Source organism: Camelus ferus, chromosome 11 (assembly GCF_009834535.1).
Source record: "Camelus ferus isolate YT-003-E chromosome 11, BCGSAC_Cfer_1.0, whole genome shotgun sequence".
NCBI lineage: Eukaryota > Metazoa > Chordata > Mammalia > Artiodactyla > Camelidae > Camelus > Camelus ferus.
The window spans coordinates 3,679,148-3,693,041 of record NC_045706.1 but is presented as its reverse complement, the minus strand read 5'-3'; positions in this window follow the sequence as shown (position 1 = coordinate 3,693,041).

The window sequence follows — 13,894 nt, the reverse complement described above, 5'->3', positions numbered from 1 at the left end:
TGTTTCCCTCCTGCTCATCTGAGTTTTCTCTTTAGTGAATTATTTATGTCCTTCGCCCATTTATCCAGTGGAAAATTCAGGTTTTCTCACTGATTGGTAAGATCCTTTTGCACATTCAGGTTAACCCTTGCTCATATTTATTGCAATAATTTTCATCCAGTATGTCATTGGACTTTTAATTAGAGATTATTTTACATATTTATGTTTCAGACTTGCCCAAGGTATTAAACTTCTCCACAACAGGAAGAAGAATTTTCCAGAGAGAGGTTAGACTCACAGCAGAGGGTACAAGCTATCGGAGGCTGGTGGCTGTGGGTTTAGGCACTGGGCTCTCCAGATCATTCCACCAGTCCCCTGACTGCCTTCAGCCTCTGTGTATACAAACACTGTGCGCGCTTTTCCACTCGGAACTTCCACGGGGTTGCCAAGTCACTGTTCTGTTTGTTTTTCCCTCCTAACATAAATAATTTGGTGCAATTTCCACACACATATTTATCATTCTCTTCCAAGTTATTAGCACATAAACTCAGGGGCATTTCTGTCTGTGTCATGGGTGTGAGGACTCAACCACAAAATAATGAAAAGGCCCTCACTCGGGCAGTGGCCTGTGATTGCTCTGGAAAGCCAGTTCTGCCAGTGGCCATGCTTTGGTGACCATTGCCATGTGAAAGGCTGAATTACATATTTTTATCACATGCTTAGCTATTTCAGTCTTTCGTTCCTCCACAACTCTCTGATGAATACCATCTGGCCTCAATAATTTATTACACTTTAATTTCTCAATTTGTTCCATCATTTCTTTCTTGATATTTCTATCAGCAAAGAAGAAAATAAAGCTCTCACCCCAGCCTCTGCCACCTCAGTGGGAGGACACTGGAGGCAGAAGCAGGCTGAGAGCAGAGACCCGTGGTCTCCCTGCTGCCTGGGACGAAACAGGCCGCTGGGTCTCACCTGGGGTTCTTCTTCTGCAAAAGGGTGGGACATGGCCCCACGCATGTGTGAGTATTCACAGCTGTGCAGAATTCCAGGAAAGAGTGACGGAATATGTGAAATTCTTTGTGATCACAAAAGACTGTCTTTCACATCCACAGTGTTTCTGCAAGTTTTCCTTTCACCACCCTTTTGCTCCTATAATACATTCAAAAACTCTTGGATCTGTGGCTAGAGGTACAAGAAGCCAACATACCCTGCTAGAAAGTAGAAATTCGAATCACTCCTCCCAAAGCTCGCTTTTCCCTGATCAGATGAAACTAGACTCTCTTTGGATGGTGGAAGGCATCATGTTCCCACAAACATCCAGGGAAGAGCGTCCTGGAGACAGACCACAATGAGACAGACCTCCTGGGAGCTCTGACAGCCAGCGCCTCCGGCCCTGCGTGAGGGGGGCCTGTCCCAGACACCTTGGGCCCTTGGTGTCCATACCCGCTTTGATCTTTTGATGATCTCATGTCTGTCCAGGTCTGATGTTGTTCTCCCAGACTGGTCTTGGGTCCCTTCTGTTCTGATGAAACAAATTCATCACTTAGGCTTAACATGACCACTAACCAGTGGTAAATTTGGTCCTTTGATACACCAAAAGGTTCATTTTAAAGGCACGTGTATGCTGATGGAGCCGTCCTGGAGAGAATCGCTCCTGTGACCCCATCACCTCGCCCAGCCACACCCTCCATTCTCTCCAGCTGCAGGAGACTGGAGGGCAGGTCCTGAGACACCTGGCAGGGTGGGGTCTCACCTGACATGCTGGAGGTGAAGCTAAGGTGACATGGGGGAGTGACATGGGGGATCCTGACCCACCAGTTCCATGGGTTTTCCAGGGTACAGAAGGCCATGCTCAGGCAACCAGAGTGGGAAGCAGCTGGGGACAGAGTTCCTCTTCACTGAGGGTACCCCAGAGAAACACAGGGCACCGGGAGGAAGGGAGCAGGGAGGCAGAACACCCCTTCAGTGAGACGGGGCTGGGGTGGGGTGAAGGGGGCCCTGATGAGCATGGGTCGTGCAGGGGGCTGGCTGGAGTGCCAGGATCCCACACCCCAGCTAGGGCTCCCAGCAAATGACAACCACATCTCTTCCTGGGAGCCTGTGAGATGCGAAGCTTCCAGCTGCCCAGCAAACCTGAGCCCACGGCTCTGACTCCCTTGAGAGGTGTCACCTTCCCCCCGGGGGCTGTCCTAAGTATGGAGTCAGGCCTCGGCTGGACAGTGCCCTGAGCCTGCTCTGTTCTCCTCCCACCCCTCCGAGAAAAGCTTTCCCTCTGTTGTCAACAACTCGCCAAGAGATGGAAAGTCTCCTGGAGATGTCACCATCCCAGGGGCAGGGCAGGGGTTGTGAACAGGAATGGAGACTCAGTCTGAGTGTTGGGGCCCTGCCCTCTGACCCCATGTGGCCCAGGGCAAGGTGGGGTGCAGGGGCAACTGGAAAGCCCGCCACCTGAACCCCAAACTTGGCTCTTCACTGCTGCTTTAATCATGAGCCACACTGGGGGGTCCTGGTCCATCTACTCGTCCCTTCTCGAGGCCACCATTGCCACATGCTTGCCCTCTTGCCAGAGGGAAATAGAGTTGGTGTCTGCAAGGCTGGGGGCAGAGGCAGAGGTGACCTAAACCCTGTGCGCATTGCTGACAGGGTTCTTTTGTTTGTTTTTGTTGCTGTGGATCATGGTTTTGTCTCAAACCTGGAAGTTCTGCTCTTTGCAGATCTGAGTGGAGTTACGGTGAGGTTTCTGGAGGGAGGACGAAGGACCCAGCATTAGCGGGGGCTGAGGAGCCCCCCTCAAGGAGATGCACCAGTTGACCGAGAAAGCAGATTCTAGGTGGGGGACTCTGGTCAGAAGTGAGAGGGAGAGCACCCTCACAACAGGAGACACGTTTTCTCACATGTACTCCTCTTAATTTCGTCCATAACACACTTGTTTATGAAATTGAGAATTTTCCTCCAAATTACATCATGATGTAGATATGAGATAAGTTTAGTTTTGTTGCAAAATCATTATCTTCTAAAGGCTCGTTTAAGAACAGGCTGAAAAGTTTTGGAAAAGGAGTTGTTAATCTAAAATCTAGTTTCTGTGTTAATCAGTAATTCCTGATGGCATTGCTAAGATGCAGGGGTTTACAGCCACAAGGATCGACCTCCACCCGCCTTCAGGGAGGTGATGTGGAGTGGGAGGAGGAGGCTGGACCCTGACCTCTGACCTCTGACCCCAAGCCCTGGAGTCTGGCACTGAGTCTACACCACAGAACCACGGAGGCATGGGAGCATCACTGGCCAGAGGTCCTCAAGATTTGAGGGAGCACAGACTCTTTTATGAATCTAATCCAAAGAGGCTCCCTCAACTCAGAGGAGCTCGTACACATGCAGACCATCGCCCCCAAAGTGCAGTGACGGGGGACCTTGCTGAGCTCTGCAGGGGACACGGGGTCCCTGATAGAAGCCCTGCCCCCATGCTCACCGGGGTGGGAGGCCACCGACGCCCTTTCTCCGAGCCTGTCTGACCATGCCTCTCTCTGGCCCTCAGCTGAACCTCAAGTAAAACAACACCACTGGAGCCCCAAGAATGTCCACACACACACGGAAGCACACACACCCCGATTCCTGAGCATGAGAACAGTTGTGCCTGGAAACTCGCCGTGGCTTTCAGGGTAATCACCCTAGTTTAGAGAATGACAGCTTTATTGTTCAATAAAACAAATTAATTGATTCAACGGTCCTCACTAGTGGTTGGGGGGTTTTATATATTTATCTGAGAAGCAGGAGGAGGTTGCTAACTGATGGGAAAACAGGGAGCTCTCGGTGGACGCTCCGTCCAGGCTGCCGCGTGGACAAGGCAGAGGCCACAACCTTTGACGTTCTTCTGCGAGAATCTTCGGCTCTGTCCACAAAAGGGCAAAAAAGACATTTAAAATCACCACTGTCAAAAGGAGACGTTCCATGGAGGTTCTTGAAAAATCCTTCAGTGCAGGGAAACAGAATTGCTTTTTTTTTTTAACCCCCCTCTCTGTCTTCTCCCCACAATTTACGCTTGGCAAACAGACAGGCTTGGGGCCTCTGGAGTAGAAGGAAAGGTGCAGAGAGCATTGTGATGAGGGAGAGGGAGGAGTAATTTAATTGTCTGGTTCCTTCTGTGCTAGAGAATATCAAACAGATGAGGAGGATAAAACACGGAGCTCAATAATTAATTTTCATGTTTCTCACTAGTGGGGCCTCTCCCGGCCCTGTGCCGTGATTACAGGGGAAGGCTGGATTCTGAGGTTTCACTCATTAGCTACGCGTTGTATGAAAATACCTGTATTTTCAAAAGGCACAGTGACAAGAATGAAAAATTTCAGCTATTAAAAATATCCTGGTGTCAGGGACTTTTGCGAGAGAAGAAAAACTCTGATTCCCTCAGATAAATAATGAAACGAATGGTTGTTGAGAGGTGAAGGGTCAAAACTTCCCTGTTGACTAAAACACAAGGTTGACTTAAAAGATTTTCAGAAGTTATTCAAGGAGCCGCCCGTCAGGCAGGGGTTTTTCCCTTCTAATGAAACTGAGGGGGCCCCCTTAAATTTCTGCCGCTGCTGCATTCAAAGCACACAGGCTTTAATGGGCTGGACATCGGCTGGCTTTGACACTGGCCCTGCACACCGCATGTATCACAGAGAGCATTTGTGAATAATTAAATGATGCTGTCCCAGGCTCTGAGTTTATCCAAGGGTAAGTATTAAGATTTAATTGATTCCAAATTAACCGTTAAGTTCTCCATCCAGATCGGTGGCCAGTGGAGCCGTCAGCAAACTTACAGCCTCCGGAGAGCGTGTCCCGTCCCCATCCACCCAGCCCGCGTCCGGGAGCTGGAGGTGGTTCTCTGTCTGGAATACTGATGAGTCCGACCTGCATTTGTTCACAAGCTTAGGATTCAAACCTGGGTAACGTAATTTTTAGCACAAATTGTTCAATCATTCAAACACACAAACATTTCAAGGTAATTTCTGCAAATCCCCATTGTGATCTAATTTCTTATTAAGCAGAATGAAGCTGTTTGGCATTGCAATTAATCAGTTTGGGGCTCCACGGAGCATTTGCCGCGGAACACTTCCTGTTTTATTTTTAAAGGACTATTAGAGCCACGTTCCTTGGGTTTTCTCCCTGTCTCCCACACGCACACACCTGTGCACACACCGGCCACACACCCACGATAACAGGACGCTAGACCGAACCTGGCAAAAAGAGTCATCAGAGAGCTTTATTTTTATTACGTCCTTTTGTGTAAGTGCATACATAAACCAATACCAGGAAAATTACTAAATTTGTGGGGTTTCTTAACTGAAGTGTGGTTGGTCTACGATGTTGTGTTAATCTCTGGTGCACAGCATCGTGATTCAGTTACACGTACAGATATTCCTTTTCATATTCTTTTTCATTATAGGCCATTACAAGGTACTGAATAGAGTTCCCTGTGCTCTACAGAAGGACCTTGTTGTGTGCCTAGTTTACACATAGTAATTGGTATCTGCAAATCTCAAATTCCCAATTTATCCCTCCACCCTTGCCTCCCCCACCCCACCTCCTCCGTAACTGTAAGTTTGTTTTCTGCGTCTCTGAGTCTGTTTCTGTATTGTAAATAAGTTCCTTTGTGTCATTCTTTCAGATTCCACATATAAGCGATATCACGTGGTATTTTTCTTCCTCTGTCTGGTTTATTTCACTCAGTATGATGATCTCCACTTACACGTGTTTTATAAAAGACAAAAATCAAACGTTAAAACGCTGTATCAATTGTAAAATTACTTAATGCTTAAGCATTAAACAGGTCACAATTCACGGGTGTGCTTGTCTTTTTATTTTGTAAATCTCTTGTCTAAAAAAGCCCCCAGTGAAAGTGGGAAGGCGACAGGAGGGATGGAGCAGGAGGGTGGGGTCTGGCTCGGTGTTCCCGCTTCTGAGCACTTTGCATAAAAAACAGTCATTAATTAGGGAGGGAATTGAGGGAAAAGTGCACTCAGACCTCTGAACATTCCAGGGCAAATGTTACTCAAGGTCTAATCATTCCTTTCAAAGATTTGGATCTAATTTCTACTTGTGACTGATCAATAGGCAATTTATGAATGACCGACATCATTCCCAGGGTCTTGGAAAGACCGCCCTGGGTAAATACTCATTCACCAGTGATCACAGTTGCGAGAGGCAGCACCACGGTTCGTAATTTAAGAGGCAAAGCATGTGTTTTTATTTAACAAGAAAGATCTCAGTGCCGATAAGGTTATTATTTTAGAAGCAGAAACGACTGTCTTTTGAGCAGAATAAATGGTGGGGGGGAGTCATAATTCTCCAATCTGACCTAATTTTAACAAAGGAAAATGATCTGTGAAAACGTCCCAGAGATAATACAAATTAGACCAGGTCAACAGTAGGTCAAATAGATAGGATGCTAAAACATCCTTTTTACTACTTTGTAGCATTTTATGCTAATTCAGTTCCCTTCTCTGTGATAAACAAAGCAAGTGGAAAGTAGCTAGCATCACACAGTGATGGGTCCCTGAGCTGCAATTTAATACAAATCTAGTAATTCCATTGTACAACGTATCCAGCTCACTTAGGAACCACAAACACTAAAGGCACGGGATCAGACTGCGTGCCCCGCGCTGCAGGTACATCGCCCTGAAAGCACTGAAAAACAAAACAAAACAAGAAACAGAATATCGTTTTAGTGGATAAGCCTTACGTGGAGTTATGTGGAGTAACTGTGCCAAAAGGCAATGCAGTGTCATTAGAAGAATGTTCTAAACTCAACAGTGCTGGAGGGGCCATGCGCTGGACAGCGGAGCCGGCAACTACAAAGGACATGGAGCGAGGCCACTGTCTGGGTGACATTGACACCTGGAGAGTGAGTGTGTGTGTCCCCAGGACCTTGCAGGAAGGAAGGGCAGGAAGGAGGGGCTTGGACGTCCCTCACAGTTCAGGGTGAGCTTCATACAAGACGTGGCCCGGAGAAGCACCTTCACACTTTCCATTAACCCACTAGGAACATTTCCTCTCTTTGACACTGAAGACGAAACCCCATGCCCTGCAAATGCTGAATTACCTACATAGATGATTTCTCTGCTGAGAGAGGGTTTGGTTCGCTGTGATTCACTACTGGATCAGGATGAGGGAAAGACAGGGGTGTGGATTAATCAAGCCAGGAACGCTGGTGCACCCACCAGCATCGAGACTGACCCACCTCCCTCGGCTCCTGATTCACAGCCCAGAGGTGACTCAGACCCTGCAGAAGCAAAGTCCTTCCTGCCTGTGAACTTGCAGTGCCTCTTGGTGGGGAGACTTGGCTCCTCGGATATGACGAACGGGCAGATGGGCTGGCTAAGATCTCCAGATTAAAAAAAAAAAAAAAAATCCTGCAGGCCTTGAATTGGCAGCACAAAGAGCGAGCCAGTGGTGGTTTGAATCCCGAAAGGTGTGACATTTGGATGTGATTAAATTCACCATCAGAGATGACATCCACATGCACAACCACTCCTTACAGTTTGATGAAATTGGCTCAGTTCAGCCCAAAGAAAGTGGCCAGTTCAAAGGCCTGACAGAGACTCCTTTGAACTGGTTCATCTTGGGATCGCCAGGCAGTCCTTAGGGTATGAAAGGTACCAAATCCTTACTTCCACGTTTTGGCAAAAGCGGTAATGATTCTTGCAGACTTGCACTTTCTCGTCTCATCCAGAAGTCCCGGCAGAGGCCTTGGTCCAGCCACGCGGCCGGAGCTCTCACTGGCTGCGAGGAGGCCTGTGTCTGTTACCCGTTGTCCCACTTACTCTTCGAAAGTCACCGACATCGAGCAGCACTGCTGTCAGGAAACTCTCACCGCTCCCTGTGCGCGGGGCGCTGGGGCTGTAGCGCGGCGGTACGCACGCCTCCTGACCGCAGAGCGCACATCTGAGCGGGGCGAGAGGAGAGCTACCCCAGCCCTGGGCGCCGAGCGGAGGCTCTGGCAAGCTGAAACCTGCAAGGGAGGCGGCCGAGAGTGTCCGGAGGGGTGGCGAGGGCGCCAAGCCTGGAGCCCGGGAAGTCTTCCAGGAAGACGTGCTTGCTGCTCAGGCGTTCACCGGGCGTGTTTATCCGGCGCGTGCCCTGCTCCAAGCGCTGGGTGATATCAGCTTGGCCATCATCGCAGCCACCCCGAGCCTAGATACTCATGTTATTTATAGACAAGGAGACTGAGGCACAGAGAGGCCAGTAACGTTGTCTCAGTGAAAAACCAGCAAGTGGACTGATGCCCAGGCTGTCTGGCTCCAGAGCGCAGAGCTCCCGGCGACTGACCTCTCCTCCCCTGTGGTGTTAGCAGGAGAGGGCAGTGGTGCCCCAGTGAGGGCAGTAGCATTACAAGCGGGGCTGTCACCACTGGAGATGGTCCTTGCAGGGGAGAGCGTGACGTCCACGGTGATAGAGAGGTGATAGAACCTGGGGCCTCGAGGAGCTCAAACGTTGACGGTGACGGGGAGCCAGTTCAGCACTTGGATCAGGACGATGGTGACGTGGGCAAGTTGTTCTGGGAGCTGTGCGAATGGAGTGGCTGGAGGAAATAAATAGGTCCCATGGGATCAGGGATGGACCAGGAGGCACTGAGACCGTGGGTCAGGGCAGCTGCGGAAAGAGCTAAGGGCAGGGCTCCCACAGGAAGAGCCCGGGTGTGCAGGGAGAGCCTAGAGGCCCCGGCAGGAGGGGAGGGTGGGAGGGGCTCACCTGGACAGGCGCCCCCGGCGGCGCTGGGACGGGGGCTCCCGGGAAAGCTCTACCCAGACGTCCCCCGTGAGGGAGGCGCTGCTGCCTCTTGGTTGAAAACCCACAGACACTGTAACGGCTCCTTTTTTAGTTATTAAATCGGACTAGGGGTTTTTTTTAAGACAGTGCCCATTTCCTCACCCTCAGCAGCATTCTTTCCTTTTTTCATTAAAACTTGTGAATTCCACTTAAGAATTCCACAAATTCTTTCACGGAAGTTATACATTATTTTAATCACAAAACGCTTTCTCTGGAACTTTCACTTTAGAGAAGAGAGGGGGAAAAAGTGTATCCAGAAGACCACGTTTTCAAGCCTTCCGGGAACAGCTGTGGCAGGCTTCCCACGAGTTTACCAACTGCAAGCATCTTTGTCAGAACTTCCTCCGCGCCTCCCTGCCTTTGTCTGAGAGAAAATTCCTATGGTTTTCACAGTTTTAAAGCTTTTGGTGTAGATGGTCACCTGATTAATTAGCTATAAAACTACACAGGAAAATGTAAGACAGACACCCAGGTGCACCTTGTACGCAATGTATTATTCATCCCCCACCCCCCCCCCATACGGCCGTCTGTTTGCCGGAGCCTTTGTGCTGAGCGTCTCCGGCAAGGCGCTGCTTAGCGATGCACTCGGTTACTCTACAGGCGACGCAAAATACACACTGAATGCTGTTTCTCAATATTTTCCTTTTGGCCAAATGAAGAAGTGAAGACGCTATAATGAAGCCAGGTGTCCCCACCTGGGAAGCTGTCAAGTGAGTTTCCAGAGCCCAGTCCCGGGAAGGGCCAAAGCCAGCCTCCGGATACTGGGGAAGGGCCTGACCTCACCGTCTCGCCCCTCCGCCATCTGCAAAACAAGGCTTCTCCGCGCGGTGTCTAATTCAGTGGCATGGGTGCCGAGTAAGGAAGGTGGTTGGACTCAGAGAGAATACGGAACTCTTTACCGGGTACCTGTCATTTGCCAGGACTTTGGCAAGATTCTAGGAGTTAAACGAGGGAGAGTATGGCCTGGGCAGTCACGTTCTTGAAGGGCTCACACAGGGGCTGGGGCAGGATGGCAGGTACCGCAGGCGCTGGACTTGTCCCCTGTGGTGGAGCAGTAGGGAGGGAACCGGGCAGGACTGCAAAGCCAGCCTCCACTGTGCCCATGGCAGCTGGCGGACACGAGGCCCCCGTTCCCGGGACCCCATCACTAACAAGAGTGCGTTTCTGCCTGAAGAGCACGGGGCAGACACAAGCAGGGGAGGAACTCAGAAGCCGGAAGACAGCGCGGAGGGAAAACACAGCATCACTGAAGGCAGCAGCCTGTCGAGTGAATGAAGGGCCAAGTGGACTCCAATAAACACCAGCCCTGCTGCTCTCTCCCTGCAGTGTCCCTGCTCGGACACCCTTTCCCACCCGACCCGAGGCTTTGCCTCCAAGGCCCCCTTGCCTTCAGAAAGCATCCTCAGATGTTTAACAGAAGGTTTTTGTTTGTTTGTTTGTTTGTTTGTTTTTTAAGGCAACTTGCACATTGTATTCAACTGACACCCTGGGGAAAATGGTGTCTGCCTGGCCACCTGTAGGAATGCAGTCCAGAAAGAGGCTGAGAGTCGATAACAAATCAATACCGTCACACACAGCAATGCACAGGAAAGGAAGTATCTGTCGCCTGAAAATCCATTGTGACAGAAGGGCAACACTTGAGTCGTTTATGACACCGAGATAAGGGGCTCGCTGGTTAGTGAGTCTGCCTGCGAATCGCCTTGCTCCTTGACGCGGCGGGAGAAGCCGGCGTGGACCCTGAGCGAGAGCGCCCCGACGTGCGCGGACAGCCGGGCAGCACGGCCACGTTCACACGTCAGCAAGGGCTTGGACATTTGCGGGGAGGAATTCAGCTCGCTCAGGCCCACGTGAGCACACGCAGTTCCTAGTCCGGCTGCATCACCGCTTCTTACGTTACAGGGGATTCTGGGAGGGCCCACCGGTGAACCCAAGTGCCTCGTCACTACAATCTGCGCGATCTAAATGGTGAGACAGATCGCAGTCTGGTTATCTGTCCAATTCCCTGTCAACTAAATGTCATGGTTAGTTCACGAACACAGGTCAAAAGTCAACTTGATACAGCAAGCAAAAGGAGCATAAGATGTTCCGAAAACCTGGAGGAGGAGTATGTTTTAGTACAAAATTAGTACAGGGACATCGTTTATCTTAGATTTTCCAGCTTTGTTCTCCGGCTTAAGTGACAGTTGCAGGAATGTGACAAACTTGAAGTGTGGTTTTGTATTTTTCCACACAAATTTGCTAGTTTTAGAGCAAAAGCAACACATGCAGGCATCCCGGCCTAGATGGGAGCATGTCAAGGGCCAGCATCATGGCTTCTCCTCTGAACCGCTGCAGCAATGTAGGCCAAGACCACAGTTCTCCATAAATACGGTTGAATGGATGAGAACGCGGTTCACCACTGGACACTGGAGAAAATTTGAGTCGAACTTTAAGTATTGCAATTTACAAAGTGTCTCAAAAATATCTCCTTTAATCTTGTCACAAAATCTACAGGGCTAGTATTTTTTGAACATTTTGATTCAGAGAGGTTAAGTGACTTGTCCCAGGTCACACAGCAAGCAATGCAGTTGGAACACAGGGGTTCCCTTGTGATTCTTGGCTCACAGTGGACTGTTTCCTCTCCTGCCCCGATAGTTATACTCTTAGAAGTGCAAAGCTATGTATGCCATTTGGATTCTAGAACTCATTTATTTGATTTAGTTCCAAATTATAGGTTAAAGGTTCAGTATCAGATAGATTGCACTCTGGATTTGCGGTCCTCAGATACAGACACTGACTTCTGTATTCCTGCTGACCGTGCACAGTCCACCAGTTCCCCTGGTCTTCGTGTGGGTGTGGGGACACAGCATTAGGTGACCTCCATCCCTTGGCATCCTGTGTGTTCAGGGAGGTGACCTGTCGCCTGACCCCATCCAGTGCCTGGGCTCCTGTCGCTGACCACCTAGCCACATTCGGAGCCAAATTCAGGGTGGGCCAGACCTGTGAAATGGAATCTGCCCATCTCACAGCCTTTGTGTGAAACCAGACGCTCTCCATGCGCCGGCCCGTGGGTGTGCGATGCTGCTGAATTTGCACTGTTTCCTAATGCTCGGCTGCCTTCACCTGTACCAGACCACAGAAGGGGTGGCTTAGCGCTCCTGCCCCCTGGGAAACTTCCCTCTGGAGGGACACCAGCCCCTTCTCTGGGTGCCACTTCTGCCTTCCTGATGTCCTGATTACCCGGCCACACCGGCACCTGCTGCTGCTCCTGCAGGCACCACCTGGGTGGCCCAGGTGAGTCCCCAGGCCGCCCCGCTCCTGCCTTGGCCCTGGTGTCCCTGTGAACGTGGCCAGAAGACCCCTGCCTGCACGAGCTGCCCCCCGAGTGAGGAGCTCTGTGAACCTGAAGGGGAGACACATCTGCCTCCCAGGAAGGAGGGAGAGAGCTGAGCCAGGCTTCCTTCCACTACGAGATTCCCAGGCTCAGCCCCTGTCTCCTCCCTTCAACTTCTTGGGCTCCCGTTTTGGGGTCCCCCTTTTGCTTTCCCTCCCCCAATGATTGAGTACGTAGGACGGATTCTGACACTTCTGTCATGGCCCACAATGCACAGTCCTGCCTCTTCATACACAAGAGACTTTCATTTCCAAGGCTTTTAAGAAATTAACTAATTAACACATTTCTTGAAGTCTCTGGGTCTTTTCCTCTCTCTGGAAACTTCGTTTAAGTTTTAACAGTTTATTGAAAAGTGAAAAATGGGAGCATCCCCAGTAAGGTCGTTTGTTAGGTCAATAAAATTAGATGAATGTGCATCTGAAATTGCAAAATCTGTTAGATAGGAAACCTCACAAGTTCTTTTCTTTTTTAATCCAGCTGGCCGGACTAATGAAAGAAACCTGAGTGCATGGTCAATACCGTTTGCAGCAGGGAAAGGAATGGCAGAAAGCCCCAGAGATTCCCTTTCAGAATTGCAATCACCAAATCAGACTCTTCCTCCTCTTTTTTTTGCCGGGATGGTGGACTCCGTGGAATTCCAGCAGCAAGTTGCAGAGTGGAAGTTCGGCTTCAGGGCCCCGGGAGCTCTTTGATGTGAGTTGCAGAGCATGTGGTCCACATTCGGGCTAGATGATTCGCTGTGCTCTGTTCCATCAAACACATTTGAAACCAAGTCCGTTGAGCCCAAACATTTCCAGGTAGAAAAGAATGAAAATGTTTGTTGACAGATTTTCAGGCTTCTGATTTTTCCGTCTCCTCCTTACCCAGTACAGACGGTATGAGGGGGGCTTCGGGGAGAGTAACATTTCCTCTCATCTACTTTCTCTTTGAAGAAAAAGTCCCACCAACCTTCCAACTATTTCCAAAACAAAGTTTTTCTATTTTACTATGTTTCGATAAAACGGATTTCACTGCTGTTACACAGGCAACGAGAGGTCTTGGGGGAAGGTGCAGGGAAGTGTCCGGAGTCCCCATTCTGGGTCAGAAGACCACTTGGCTAATGGCAGGGCTTTTTCCAGGGAAAGAGATGATCTTGAAACAGAAAACCAGGCAGGATGGCAGGCCTGTTAGTGGAGACGCTAAGCATCCAGCTGGATGTGCCTGTATCCCCATCAGGCCTTGCCTGGGGACACGGCTTCATTGGACCAGTGATACTGGCTGGTGAGGCCAGCACGCTGCCACTCACTCCACTCAGGAGAGCTCATAGTTCCAGCCCCGCAGCAGCCACCGTGAGTGGGTGAGCTAAATTGCAGTGGACATTTCTGAATCACCATCACCACCTCCCAGTCCCCCAGAGAGCGGGGAGTGATGCTGTTAATGGAAGGAGGCAGGGGCAAAATCCATCACCTGCTTTAACTTCTTCATTCACCTCTCACCTTAAAAGCACTCAGAGTTCGTTCTGCAAGCCTGGGGACCTCGCCAGGACTGCTGGGAGCTTTCACGGCTGGACACGACCACCTCATCAGGGCTGAAGCCCCGAGTCACCTACACACTGCTTGACTTTAACCATGAGAGGGAAGGGGCTGCATCTTCAGTGATCAAATTCAGTCACATGCAATTACAAACTCAATAGAAAAACTGCATAAAGATCCAGACGCCATCCTTTCTCTTTTTGTGTCTGTCGTCTCGTGGGAA